This window comes from Mus musculus, chromosome 2 (genome assembly GCF_000001635.26).
Source record: "Mus musculus strain C57BL/6J chromosome 2, GRCm38.p6 C57BL/6J".
Lineage (NCBI taxonomy): Eukaryota > Metazoa > Chordata > Mammalia > Rodentia > Muridae > Mus > Mus musculus.
The window spans coordinates 71717727-71733114 of record NC_000068.7 but is presented as its reverse complement, the minus strand read 5'-3'; the positions used below and the strand labels follow the sequence as shown (position 1 = coordinate 71733114).

The 15388-nt window shown below is 46.5% G+C and overlaps 1 long non-coding RNA gene across 1 annotated transcript; it reads right to left on the bottom strand.

The window, feature by feature from the left end:
• Nucleotides 1-2148: 2148 nt before the first annotated feature.
• On the bottom strand, nucleotides 2149-13698 carry Platr26 (pluripotency associated transcript 26). The gene is made up of 4 exons (NR_037979.1): nucleotides 13607-13698; nucleotides 9619-9825; nucleotides 2682-2765; nucleotides 2149-2406 (listed from the first exon to the last, which is right to left on the bottom strand). It is a non-coding gene; the product is annotated as a pluripotency associated transcript 26 (long non-coding RNA).
• Between the last annotated feature and the right edge of the window lie 1690 nt (nucleotides 13699-15388).

Genomic DNA, 15388 nt, shown 5'->3' with positions numbered 1-15388 from the left:
ATACCTGAAAACTTAAACTTACAAGGAAGAAAGGCCTAGGTCTAAGGTTGACTGGCTCCATGGTGGAACTCTGTGGCACCCACATCTGAAAACAAGAATTAAGGAGGTGATGGAACAGTGTACAACTGCATGACAGACAGTACTGCATAGAGGAAATGGTAGAGCCGGCTCTCAGGGCAGGGAGCTCCTTCATATGACTGATGAACAAAAATGCCCACGTCGTTGGACACAGATATTGACTGCCTGAGAGTACCAGGAAGGGCTTCTACACATTGGATTTGCCATCAAATAATGACAGCTAGTGCTCCAATAAGTTTGACCTCTGGGGTCTGTATATCCTGGCTAGTCAACAAATGGTCTAGCAACAGTTCTCTGTGGTTGTCCGCAAAGCTAAGAAACCCTCCCGGAGAAAGTGAAGCTTGGTGTCCTTGCCCGAGCACTTCCGTGGATGGAGCAAGCAGGTGCTTGGAGCTCTCGGCAAAGGACAGCATCTGGCTCACTTGACTGCACTCCTGCACAGACTCATTTGAGAAAATCAGCATCAAGAGTCACTCAAACCAAGCCCACCATACAGGACTCTCGTGGCATAATACTTAGGAACTTGAGGCACACAATTCTGCTGCTTCCACGGCAAGGATGAGGGTGGCATAGGGCGGGAGAGGGCACAATTGGAGACGGTTCCTTCTGACTCTCTGAGTGTATCAGCCACACATGTCTTCACTTAATATGAAGCTCTTATGCCTCTCTGCCCTGCCCTCATCCCCACCCCATTCCTCTTTCTGTTCAAAGGAAGACCATAGCTGCATTTGCATTCTTACTGTTTTTTTAGTGGATTGTGAATAAGGAGAGAAAAACGGTCCAAACAATGAAAAAATTAAGAGCTTCTGAACAGACTGTCTTCAAACAGCCTCCTGAGAGCCATTAACTGATTAGAAAGAAGGAAATGGGGTTTGGAAGTGGGTTGGTGCAGCACACCCCCACCCCCACTGGCCTTTTTTATAGGTTCTAGAGAAGTCGCTTGGATACCGAAAGCCAAATGCACCGAGATAATTACCTTTCAAGCTAACCCTATAAAAACATCATCAAGACTGGTGGGTCCCAGATGTGGTAAATACCAGGGCAGGAATTCGGGGAAGGGTGTGTGTGCTCCTTTTCTGGATCCTGACCTGTGTGCTAGCTGCCGTTGGAGGTTCTTCAGCCCAGTGCCAGTCAGTCTCCAGGCTCTGCGCCCAGGACCAGTCTCTCCATTCCCAGAGGAAACAGCCTCGATGCTTGTGATGTGATAGCCTAATGAATGATCATTTTATTTGTTCTGTCAATCGCCGTCGTTCATATTTTTATTCATCTTGGACAATAGATGCTGTGTGATTCTGAATGCCAGGAACGTAATTGGATTACGGGAAACCGTGACAAGAACCAAAGGTTTGTGTTAGTACACCTCAGTGAACTTTCCTGGGATCTTATCAAAATAAGGAAAGTTGAGGGTCAAGCAAGCAGTGCCTGGCTTGTACCAGGAAGGGTCTCTGACTGCCCCCAGGGTTTTTACAGTGGGAGGGAAAGGATGGGACCTCACACATACTAGGCAAGTGCTTTACCACTGAGTCACAGCCGTAGCCCCTCAGTTTAGTTTTAAATAAAGAACAGACATATCATAAACGTGACTGATGTGGGTTAAGCACACCTGTCAAGCTGAAGAACATTGCATCATCGCTGTCTCAGTCCACCAAGGAGAGGGCCACCGGGTGTGTGTGTGTGTGTGTAAGCCCGTGTGTATGCGTGAATTACATACAGGCACACACTTGCAGGTCTAAACAGATAACAGTATGTACATCTCTTTTAAAAAAGCAATAATGAAACCAACACACTGTGCTCCTTTTATGGTCCAGAATAAGACAGCATCAGAACCAAGAGGATGAGTGGTTAAGACCTATTCCGATGGAAGTGGCCGTGCGCTTGGCTCAACTGCTGCCGCCTTGCCGGTAAACTCCTCCCCTACACACAGCTGCTTATGAGAGGACACACAGCTGCTTATGAGAGGGATGCTTCTTTGACGAAACGTTTAGTGTTATTCAGCACAAACCCCTTTCTGCTGGCAAAGGTGACCCTTTAAGCTATCATCAAACTGGAAAGCAACCGAGTCTTGATAGCTATCGACAAATCATACATTTAATAGTCTCCCAAATCTGCCAAGGCTCATGGTGACACCTAGACATAAATCACAGACATAAATACGGCAACCACCAACGAACTTGATGAAACAGATGGCAATTTGGCCTCTGCTTCATGGCCGACCGTGCTGGTCTGCTGTGAGTCATCTCCTTTGCATATTCCACTCGCTTGCTGGCCAGGCTGGCCATGAGATTTCCTGGTTCCCTTGCTGCTGGAGGTGGATGGCTGGTGTCAGGCCTGAAGAGGAATTTATCTTCTTTGTAAACATCTAGAGGCAGAGACATTGGTAAGACAGGGTCTTCCTTGTAGGGATGGGAAATGGTGCATTCATGACAAGCTGCCTGTCCTCATCTCAAACGTATGTCCCAGTACCTTGCCACTCCCTGTCTCTGCTAAGTATCCACTGTCCACTTAGGCCTTGTAGCTCTATCAGAGAGAACATTGAGGGCAGAGGCCTTTTTGTATGTAAAAAGTTCTAATCCACAAACACAGTCAAATCCACCATACTTTACCAGATGCAGAGAGTGATTCTCCAACACCAGGCTAGAACAAGAACCCATTTCCCTGGGTTGTAGGGTGGTCACCCTCTCACATTCCTGTAAACAGAGAAAAAGAAAAGCCACACACCTGTGTTAAAGATTCTTCAAGGGCAAGTGACTGACTGAGACCATAAAGAGTTAGAATGTTGCAGACCCAATTCCGCAGAGCTATTTTTAGTTCCTTTGAAAGCCGTCCATTGCCCAGGCCTGTGCATCTGACCTAACACCCTGTTCTTAGCAGAGCTTCCACCAATCCAAAGGCCAAGCCTGTCATCAGATAACGTCTGAAACCTAAATCAGTGCTTACTTGTGGTCTCCACAAATGTATTTCAGGTTGGACAAATGCTTTATGACCCTTTTTTTCGTTCTGTAACTAATGAAGTGTCTGTAACCACTTCCACGGTGGAATATGTCATTTGAGATAACCTGAACCCGTGTTTTCAGGCCATGGTCACCCCTGTGTAGCTCTCCCTCCCCCTGCCCCCATCCCTATTCCTTTGAGGTAAGGGCTAGCGAGGCTTTACATCCAACACATTAACATTGGAACCTACACCCTATGATACTGTCGGAGCTAGGACACAAGGGCTGTTCAGCTCCACACTGGCCTCGTGTTTTTGTGGCCTCTCCTCCTCTTCATCACGGTCACAGTTACTCTTGCCTGGCTCTGCTCAGCTCAGTTCTGGGCTGCTGCAGGAAGTGGGGCTTCGGGGATCTTTCCCATTGGGATTCTGTTTTATCTCTAGCAGAAGAGCTGCTGGACCAGGGTGAAAACACAGCGTTGGACAATGTGAAACTTCCCAGGGATTCTTAGGGACTCACGCACCCATCGATACCTTTAGCAATGTATCAAGCTTGCCTCTTCCAAAATCTTACTCTCTAAATGATTATAATATTTAAATCCAAATAACTTGACGTATCACTCCAGAGTCTCTTTTCTAGGCTCAGGACAGATGGAATCACATGCCTTCATTTGCGCAGGAAGTCCTGGCAAGCTCCCTATGAGCTGCAAAGTCCCCATGCCCCACCAGCCACCCAGCCACCCAGCCACCCAGGGTGCTTTCCTACCTGCAAACTCAAGCTTACTCTGGATGGACATGAGTCTGCACAGCAAAGCATATGGAATATGGAGTAGAGCATCTCTCAGTCCGTAGGAAGGCACAGCTATGGTGGAGCCTGAAGGGGTGGCCCCAGGCTGCCTGCTCTTCAGCCTTGTCCTTCAACTGACTGTACTGTTTTTTCCTATGAGACGCAGGGCAGCATCTGAGCCTGCTGACACTTTCTGGTTTGTAATTATGCACCGGCCATTCCTTTCAACTCCTGGATCTCCACAGATGCAGTAAGTGTGCCTCCTGGGTCTTCCTGGCAACTCCCTGATAACAAGTGCTGCCCAGATGTCAGCTGACGTCACCCTGTCCTTCGAGAGTTAAATAAGGTTGGCTGGAGCCTGTTGGCACACATTCCACGGGAAGTCAACTGGCCTGGGGTTTGTAGTCACCTTGTTCTATGGTCTTCCTCTAATGATCTGGGATTCACACATATTCTACAGCTGTTCTCTTAGCTGGGGCTCATGCCAATCAGGCTCTGCCATTGGCCTTAAAGAAACAGGTCAGATAATTTGAGAGACAGCACGGTAGATTTTGCTTTGAGAGCACTCTGCCTGGTGTCCTTCTGATGGCTGATGTGGACCTGCTAGGCCAGGGTCCAGCCTGGAAGCATACAGCTAACAAGCCAGTAGCCTTCTTTCTGCATCTTCTTTTCTCTCCCCACTGCCCGAGCAAACAGCTGGACAGAACTCTGTTCTATGAGCCACCTCTGAGTTCTGCCCTTCATGGTACCTGCCTCACCAACTCTCAGTCTCCAGGGGTGGGGGCTGGGACGGGCAGGTGTAACCAGGACTCAAGTCGCTAGAATGTGCAGGTGTCCCTTCTGTCCTTGAAAGCCCTTCAGTAACCGCGGCAGAGCCTGCCTTTGGTCTCCTTTCCCCAAACGTTCCTCATGAGTACCCACAGAGCCACACGACAGAGGACTTCCCAACACAACCAATTGCTGTCACCTTTCTAATGCCCATATGCATGTTTATATAAATACACGGACTTATGTGTAGGTTTTGACAAATATGAGACTGTGTGCTGTAAATAACGTTTCTTTTTCTTAACATTTTGAGTATCTTTCTGGATCATCAGATTCTTAAAAACACAGTTTCCGAAGGGCGTGGTGGCTGGCACATGCCTTTAATCCCAGCACTCTGGAGGCAGAGGCAGGCGGATTTCTGAGTTTGAGGCCAGCCTGGTCTACAAAGTGAGTTCCAGGACAGCCAGGGCTATGCAGAGAAACACCCCCACAAAAAAAACAAAACAAAACAAAACAAAAAACCCACGGTTTCCTGCAGCTGTGCTGTATCCCATATGGTCTCCCACATGCAACCATGGACACTCAGGTAACTTCCAGTTTAACAGAAGAGACCCCCAGCCGCCATTCTCTTTGATAGTCACTCCCATTCCATGGGAGGTAATGAGATGTTCAGGCTTGGAATGGAGCAGAGGGGACATATATCAGATGAGATACCTGTAACACTGCTGCTCAAGATGCTAATGGTGGGATACAGAAGATGAAGTAGTCAGGCAGACTACTGCATGCTAACCAAACACTATCTCCACCCCTGCTTTGCCTTGTCTATTCCCACTGCCTGGGCACAAGTCTGAATGCCATTTGTGCTCTACAAAACACCTTCAAGTTCCCCGCTTCATACCAACCATCACACTAGTTCTCTTACAGTCTCCTGTCAAGGTAGAGAGCCTAAATGGCTCTTGACCTCTATAGTGATATTAGCTCTGTCCATGGAGCCAAGTTTGAGATGTGCAGTACAATGGACTCAGTCCAGGACTGGGCAGGCTGGAGATGGAGAGAGCATTAGACACCAAAGGCTGATGACAACATTCCAGCAGTGATTCTCCGTCACCTCACACAGTCAGGAAGGCCTATTTGTGGTTTTTCAGCAAGCCACTGACCGGTCAGAACAGGTCTTTCTGTTCTGTCTCCAGGTTCAGCAGACACCCTTCAGGTCATTTAGGTTGGCGAGAAATGTCAGGATTTCTAAGACAGTGTGCTCGGGGGTCAGATGTGCAGGAGCCACATCCTGGACAGGACAGACACCTGCCTTATCAGCCAGGGTGTGCTGTCAGCCTGTGCTAGGAATAGTTACATTTCAAGGATGAATCTGACCTAAGTCTGTCTGAATGTTATCAACAAGGTCAAACTTGATACTAAATTTTCCTTCCCTAGAACGGAAAAGCCTTAGTCCCTTTGATAAGCCTAGAAGGTCCAAATTAGAATTCAAAGCCACGATAAGGGAGAGGGGGAAGGGATATTTGTCTGGGAAGAGATAATTGTCCTGGAGGGACAACTCTGGATACAAAGGACACAGATATAGCCCACAGGCAAAAGGCTGGATTTAGGAGGCAAGCATGGTGGCACAGGCCTTTAATTCCCTCACTTAAGAGGCAGAGGCAGGCAGATCTCTGAGTTTGAGGCCAGCCTGGGCTACAGAGTAAGTTCTAGGATAGCCAGGGGTACACAGAGAGACTCTGTCAGAAGAAGAAGAAGAAGAAGAAGAAGAAGGAGAAGGAGAAGGAGAAGGAGAAGGAGAAGGAGAAGGAGAAGGAGAAGGAGAAGGAGAAGGAGAAAAGAAAAGAGAGAGAGAAAGAGAAATGAAAGAATGGAAGAAAAAGAAAACCTAAATAAATGTAAGAATAAATAAATAAATAAATAAAGGTAAAAGGTGAAATCCTGTGTTAGGATGAAGAGTTTAATTTTAATTGGGCATGTTTATTAGGTGAGCCAAAAAGGGACTTTTGATTGCTGTACTTCAATACTTTGATAGCTAAACCATGGTTGTTAGCCTCAGGGGAGAAAGTGGCCAAATAAGGGAATGGACCTTGGGGGCTAGCTTTAGAAATATAATCTAACATTTTCTACCAAGGCAGAAAGAATGGGAGAAGGGCAAGACTTGCCAGGGCCATGTTTGCTGTGCTCCAGCTGTCTAGAGTCCCTTCACCTGGTCCCAGGAATGTCAGTTCTCAAACTGTCGTTACAGATGGCTGTGATCCATCACATGGGTGCTGATACTCAAACCCAGGTCCTCAGAAAGAGCAGCCATTGCTCCTTGAATGAAAAAGATACATAAAAAGAAGACAGATGGGCTGGAGAGATGGCTCAGCGGTTAAGAGCACCGACTGCTCTTCCGGAGGTCCTGAATTCAAATCCCAGCACCCACATGGTGGCTCACAACCACCCATAATGAGATCTGACACCTTCTTCTGGTGTGTCTGAAGACAGCTACAGTGTACTTACATATAATAATAAATAAATGTTTAAAGAAATTTAAAAAAGAAGAAGACAGACTGTTCCTAAGGGCTGAGGCTTTCACTATGGCTGCAAGGAAGAGCACAGGCAGAGGTAGACACATCTGGGAGAGTCCAGAGTGAACGCAACCATCAGACTGAGTCCTGGGAGGAGAGATGAGAGGGGAGAGCCAGGAGTTAGCCAGGAGACCAAAAGGGCACAAAGAGGCCAAAAGAGCCAGTCTAGACAAAATATCTGGGTTATATAGGGAAGAGCAGCTAAGAGAAGAACAGCCCATCTCTGTCCCCGAGCTGAAGAAGTTTAGGGTAGGAGACTGGGTATGCCAGACTGAAGGGCCCTGTAACAGGTGGGGACTGAGGGATGCTGGGAGAACCTGGAGACCAGGTCTGCTTTGATATGTTAAAATGGCACAGCAGCCATTTGTTCTGCCTCTGAGACCTAACACTTAACCATTGAGCTCTCTTTCTAGCCCTCACACACTTGGCTACATACAGCCAGGTTGGCCCTGATTGGCAGGGTGTGTGTGTGTGTGTGTGTGTGTGTGTGTGTGTGTGTGCAAGTAAATGAAGTGTGAAATGGGATGTATCAGGGAAGTGTTTCCAAATCTGGATAAGGAGAAGAAAGCTGAGCGAGATAAGAACAATCCTAATCAGACCAGCCCAGGGGTCTGCTTCCTGCTGATGGCAGGAAAGCAGGCACTTGGCTGTCAAAAGGTGCCTGAGAACAGTTTGCATCTACTGTCTATCAGCTTCTGGTTGCTCTGGTGTGGATTAGATCTCCTTCAGGCGCAGGGGGGCTGCCCTACTGTGTAATGGCTAGCTAGCTCAAATAGGTGTGAGTCAGTTGCAGGGAGGTTTTTACTTTGATTTTCCTTTTGGGTTGCACCTGATCTCTGCCCCTATTGGATTCCAAGTTTTTCATGTCCATTTCCATGCAGCTGGTAGATTTCAGGTTGGCTCTCTCTTGTTACTCCTCCTACATCTAGGATCGTCCAGTTGACCGTGGAGGTGGGCCATCCGACTCAGCCTACCCCAGCTCCTTGCCCTGGGGCTATAAAGCTCTGATTTGGGGTTCACATCCTAACCCTATCATCAGCACCCATGCTGGGTGCCCCTTTTGTGCTTTCAGGTTACCCACTGTGGGCTTCTCACCGGTAGTCTTGTAAAGTCACCTCAGTAAATCCCCTGACTCTCCAAACTAGACCTGGGCAGAACTGTTTCTCTGGCCTGGCATTGGCATTTCTTCTAGGGTAAAGAGAAGTTAGTTTGCCTCTCCCCAGGAAGTCACACAGCCATTAATACCTTTATCAATTTATTCATAGATGTATGGAGCTTACCTCTTCAAGAATCTTGTTCTCTAACTGGTTATAATAAGTAATTTCATGAAACCTTAGGAATACATTGCTAATATCAAATAGAAAACAACCAAGTTTAACAGATTTCAATAATTTGCCTCCTCTCAAAATGGAGCCTCCTGGTTTTGTTCAATTAGCAGTGTCACACAGTTTCCTGGGGTCAGCAGACTCAAAGGGTCACTTTCAAGTGCCACATGACACAATCTTATCTGGACCAACAACTACAGAGAGGCCAGAAGCCAGGGCAGGGAGCTTCAGCATGGGACCTTGAATGTGTATCAGCTCTCCAAGAGCTCTTAAAAAGCGCACGAGTGTCTCTTAACTTCCCCTGCATTTACTTTCTCCATGTGTAGAGTCTCTGGAAGCCCAGGAAACCGAGAGACCCTCAAGAAATCCTCACTACTCATATCTATTCGCTTTCCCCAGACTAACACCAAAGGACTCTCTTGCAATACTGTTTTATCTTTGCTTAGGGATGAGTCACATCCCGTCCATCCCAAGTCTCTTAACATTCTATTAACTCTGAGTTATAGAAAATAGCTGTGTCTTATGTTGACGAGGCAGAGATTTGAGAAGATGCTATTACCTTGCTTGCATCTCCTCTGCAGCTCTCCTAAGACATGGGACACTTTGTGAAATAACCTGCTGCTGTACAAAGCTAGATAGGAGAAGCCATCTGACAAATGGTTACTACAGATATTAAGGTGGAAAGGAAGAGAGATGTAGAACTTACATACACCAGCAGCCTCATTTGGGACATTTGTGCATCCTGCAGCAATTTGCTGTCTTTGAGAACTACCTCTGACCACTATATTTCTTCCCACGGGAGCTGCAACCAGCACTGTGTTTACACCATGACTCTGTTCTATTTCACCCACAACCCATGGGACCAAAACTGAGCCAAAGACGCTGCTGAGAATGTTGGATTGTCACTCAGAGTACTTGTAAACCCAGAAACCTTAACAAAGGGAAGAAGACTCAAGCACGGAGGTATGTGTCCATCATCCTGATACTTAGGAACCTGAGGCAGGAGGATTTCAAATTGAAGGCCAGGCTGAATTACATAGTGAGTTCTATGTCAGCCAGCACATACCTTGTCTAAGAAAAAGAAAGAAGAAAAGAAATGAAGGAAGAGAGGAGGGAGAAGAAGGGGAGAGGAACAAACAAGAACAGCTACCAGAGCTGTGTCCCCACCTTTAGAGAGTGAGAAGATGGCAGCCCTGTTGGCTGCAGCTTTGTCTTGCTTGAACCCAAGCTGCCACGGGGTCTCAGCAACATTTCTGTCTTCCCGGGACCTGGGATTCTGGGATCACACAAGACATTCCCTTGCTTCTCAAATGGGCTTGTGCATTTGGCTGTGGTCATTCTACATGATCTGATTGCTGCTTGAGCTTGAACCTGCTTCTGGTCAACAACAACAACAACAACAACAACAACAACAACGTAGATACAGATAATACAAAGTAACCAAACATCCAAAAGTATTGCATCATACAGACATCTGGAAATGGGTCAGAAGCATTGTGAAATTAATGTACTTGAGTTACTGAATTTTGTAACTCTTCACACAATAGCACACACCCTCAAAATCATCCTGAGCTGCAAGCCTGCCATTTCCTGTTGTGCCCTAGGTCTGCTTATCTCTGCTTGCTGTCCTGACAGGGCATGAACCCATCGCTCCCTCTCCTTGCTCCACGGCATCTCCCTCGCATGCTCCAGTGACGTGGAACTCATTCTGGGGATGTAATTTTCCTGATAGCCATGAGAAGAAGGCAACAGGCTGGGGGGAAAAGCAGAAGGCCCCTGAGTTCTTTTGGGAAGGATCTTGCCATTGGACCTTCCACACTGTATCAAGCAACAGTGACTAAGAACTTCAGTGGCTGGGTAGCCACAAAAGGGTCAATGGCAGCTCACGAATGCTGAAGGAAGACCCATGAGAGGGCACTTGTTTAAGTAGCCAGGGGAATAAATATTCCTTCAGGAAAAAGAGAGAAAGTGACTGTTTGAGGGATGTCAGGGTGTCTGGACAAGAAAACAGTGCCAAGCTTGGGCACACTTTGGGACAATGGATCAAGGATCATGAGTGCAGGGGAAGATCCTATTCCTGTAAATAGGATCCAGATGTGTCACTCAAGAAAGATTTGTCCAAATTATGACAAAATAATCTTTTCTTTTCCTTCCTTGCAAGTAAAGTTATATGAGAAACACATACACACACACACACACTCATATATATACTCACACACATATATATATATACTCACACACACTCACATATACATTCACACACAAATATACACATTCACACACTCACATATCCACTCACACAAATATACACATTCACACATATACTCTCACACACACACAAACACACACATGCTCATGGACACACACAATGCATACACATGCTCATACACACATACACACTCATGGACATACCTGCTCACAGGCATACACACACTCACATATACACACATATGCTCACAGATATACACAGACATTACACTTAAATGCATGCTTACAGGTGCACACATACACACAGCACAGATACACACACAAGCTCACAGATACACATTCACATATACGTACATGCTCACACACACAAAGACACTGTACTAGTTAATTTTATGTCAACTTGATAGAAACTAGAGTCATCAAAGAGGCAAGAGTCTCAGTAGGGAAAATGCTTCCATAGCCAGGCAGTGGTGGCACATACCTTTAATCTTGCCACTTGGGAGGCAGAGGCAGAGGCAAGCAGAATTTTGTGAGTTCAAGGCCAGCATGGTTTACAGAGTGAGTTCTAAGACAGCCAGGGCTACACAAAAAAACCCTGTCTGAGAGAGAGAGAGAGAGAGAGAGAGAGAGAGAGAGAGAGAGAGAGAGGGAGAGGGAGAGGGAGAGGGAGAGAGGGAGAGGGAGAGGGAGAGGGAGAGAGGGAGAGGGAGAGGGAGAGGGAGAGGGAGAGGGAGAGGGAGAGGGAGAGGGAGAGGGAGAGGGAGAGGGAGAGGGAGAGGGAGAGGGAGAGGGAGAGGAGAGGAGAGAGAGGATCAGGCCCTCAGGTCTATAAGAGGGGAAGAGGAGCAAGCTATGATAGCAAACCAGTAAGCAGCATCTCTCCATGGTTTCTGCATCAGCTCCTGCCTCCAGCTTCCTGCCCTATTTCAGTTCTTGTGCTGACTTCCTTTGATGATGAACTAATGATAATGAGCCTAAGCCAAACAAACCCTTTCTTTCCTGACTTGCTTTTGATCATGGTGTTTCATCATAGCAATTTGAAACTCTAAGACACACACACACACTCACATACTGTCACACACAGAGACACATACTCACAGATACACAGACACACACAGATACACTTGTTCATATACATGTTCACAGATATACACAGACACACAGAGACATACTCATACACAGACAACACAGCTACACACATTTTCAATACACTCATACATACTCACTGTCCTTTTTTTGTTTTTGTTTTGGGGATTTTTTTGTTTTGGTTTTGTTTTGTTTTGTTTTGTTTTGTTTTGTTTTGAGACAGAGTTTCTCTGTATAGCCCTGGCTGTCCTGGAACTCACTTTGTAGATCAGGCTGGCCTCGAACTCAGAAATCCACCTGCCTCTGCCTCCTGAGTGCTGGGATTAAAGGCATGCACATACTCACTGTAAGGGTTTTATTGCTATGAATAGACACCATGACCAAGGCATCTCTTATAAGGACAACATTTAATTGGGGCTGGCTTACAGTTTTAGAGGTTCAGTTCACTATCATTAAGGCAGGAACATGGCAGCATCCAGGCAGGCATGGTGCAGGCAAAGCTGAGAGTTCTACATCTTCATCTGAAGGCTGCTAGCAGAATACTGACTTCCAAGCAGCTAGGATGAGGGTCTTAAAGGCCATACCCACAGTGACACACCCACTCCAACAAGGCCACGCCCACTCCAACAGGGCCACACCCACTCCAACAGGGCCATACCTCCAAATAGTGCCACTCCCTGGGTCAAGCATATACAAACCATCACACACATAGATACACGTTTATACTCCTACATACACATAAAGATACACACTTACAAACATACTGAAACATAGGCACACACTCATACACATTCACACAGACACACACACTTGTAATATACACTCACACACAGACATACTCTCTCAGAGACATGCTCACACACACACATACATACTCACACAGATACACACACACACACACACACACACACGTCCTCATAGACACATAGACACCCACATACACACAAAACATATACACACCTACACACTCACATATATTCACACACAGAACACATATACACACTTACACACTCACATATATTCACACGCACACACACACTCTTTCTCACACACACATCTTCATGACACATTCTTACACAGACACACATACTGAGACACACACACACAAGTAATTCTTCTGTGTGTCCTGAGAGATTTCCTCATGGTTATTCAACATGTACACATGCTTCATGTTCATGTACCTGTTAAATTCCATGGTAATCTAGGATTCCTGCTAATGCACAGGTAGTGGTGGGGTGGGGGGCAGAGAGGCAGCTTTGGTTCACCAGAGCTTTGTCTCATCACAAAACAAGGTTTCCAGGACCCTGGGGACCCTTCTAACTGCAGCTGAAACCACAGTCTCTTGCAATGTTACTGCCTCGTCTAAAGGCAAGTGCCTCTAGCCTGGGCCAGGTTTCTTTGTCTCCTGTCTAATGTAGCAGGCCATTCTGGCTGAGCTTTTTGTCCCAGAATGCCAGGTTTTGCCAACAGGCTCTCACAGTGTCTTAACAGACAGGCTAACAGACAGGCTGCCAAGCTCAGGCCCGGCGCTGGTTCATTATTCACAGGCAGGGCTCTCCTATGACACCCTGGCTGGCCTTGCTGTCACCTCTTTTTGTGGGAGCACTGTAACATCTTGGCTAATTGTGCAGCCAGTCACAGGTCCTGCCTTGTTCGGTAGATAAGCATGGTCAAGTTCCAAACCTACTGTGAACACAGGAGGCGGCTTCCCAGCTCTCCACAAAGCCCAGGCTGTTTAACTTTGGCACTCTGGGCTGGAGTGGTTAACACCTGAGACACATGCACAAAGAGTCACAGGAAGAGACAGTATGGTCACCAGAGCCCCAGCACTGGGCTTCTCTTCCCAGAATGGCATTCCCACCTTTCTCTGCCAGCTGGTTCCTCTCCATGCACTGCAAAACCTGCCTCCTGGGAGACACTGAAGCATCTGGCAGAGTCACTGCATCTCTGAAAGCTCTCTGTCAGTGTTTCCAAAGTGAGGTCCACATCAGAGACGCCAGAGCTTTTTAAAGACAAGGCTGGGTGCAGAGGTGGGAGGGGCTCATGAACTCTGACCCCTAGCTAAGGAGCTAACGGCCGGGGAGTCAGTTTTCTTATGGGTGTGGTCTTTGTTTGACCAAACTGCAGTGGATGACCCAGACGGATGTCTGGAAGGACAGAATAAACGGAACTGAATGGGCATGATAGTTTGAATGAAAATGGGCCCTATAGGCTCATAGGGAGTGGCAGTATTAGGGGATGTGGCCTTGTTGGAGTAGATGTGGCCTCATCGGAGGAAGTGTGTCACTGGGCGCAGGCTTTGAAGCTCAACCCTCACCGGGTGGCTCGCTCTCTCTGCTGCCTGCAGATCCAGATGTAGAGCCTTCTCCAGTACCATGTCTGTCATCATGCTTCCCACCATGATGATAACAGAGTAAACCTCTGAACCTGTAAGCCAGCCCCAATTAAAGGTTTTTCTTCATGAAGCAACTTTACATGCTCATTGTGTCTCTTTACAGCAAAAATAAATAAATAAATAAATAAATAAAACCCAGTATGTTATAAAAAAAAAGAGAGAGAGAGAAGACAGGAGGAGACATGAAGATAGATCTGAGAGGAATGGGGGTGAATATACCTAAAATACATTCTATTATGTATGCAAGTCTCAAAGAATTAATAAAATATTAGATTTTTGTGGAGAGAGTATCTTGTGTAAGGTACACAAGATACCTCACCTGTCAATTAAAAAATCCATGGCCTACGGCTTAGGCAGAAAATAGAGGCGGGAGGGGTACCAGAGCACAGGTAACCAGCCACAGCCACCCATGTGGCAGAGTGTAGGTTAAATAGGTATCTTTAGTTTTGATCTAGTCAGAGTAGAGCCTAGCTATATGGCCAAGGTATTTGTAAATATAATTTAAGTCTGAGTCTTATTTCCGGGAGCATCGGACTGGGAGGCAGAACCAGAGCTAAACTTCAACAGATTAAAAAAAAAAAAATCTATCTGGTTAACAAAGAAAAGACAGAAGCCGGGTGTGGTGGTGCACGCCTTTAATCCCAGCACTCGGGAGGCAGAGGCAGGCGGATTTCTGAGGCCAGCCTGGTCTACAAAGTGAGTTCCAGGACAGCCAGGGCTATACAGAGAAACCCTGTCTCGAAAACAAAACAAAACAAAACAAAACAAAACAAAACAAAACAAAAAAACCAACCAACCAACCAAAGAAAAGACAGGTCTGAAGTTCCACTTCAAACCTTCGAAAGTTAGAATGGCTTGGAGCAGGGCTTGTATCTGCTTATCAGGCCCCCAGGTGAAAGACTCAGCCCAGTCTGCCTTGATCAGATCTAGCTGCAGGGCATGAGTCCTTTGTTTTGATCTGCTGAGATTCCTGTAGAAAACAACCAAACTAATAAACAAACCTACTACAATCTGGGAGGTGTCAGCGTCAGGACTAAGATATGAATTCTTAGAATTGGAATTTTAGTTCTTTCTCTACATAGTTGGAAAATCACCACTGGGAAAATATGAACCTGGAGTGATTGATGTTGTATTGTTGTTTATGTGGCTAAGGGTTCCTAGAGCCACTGATCTCCGATTTACTTATGTAGAAAGTAAAACTATGGGGCTGGCAAGATGGCTCAGCAGTTAAGAGCACTGACTGCTGCT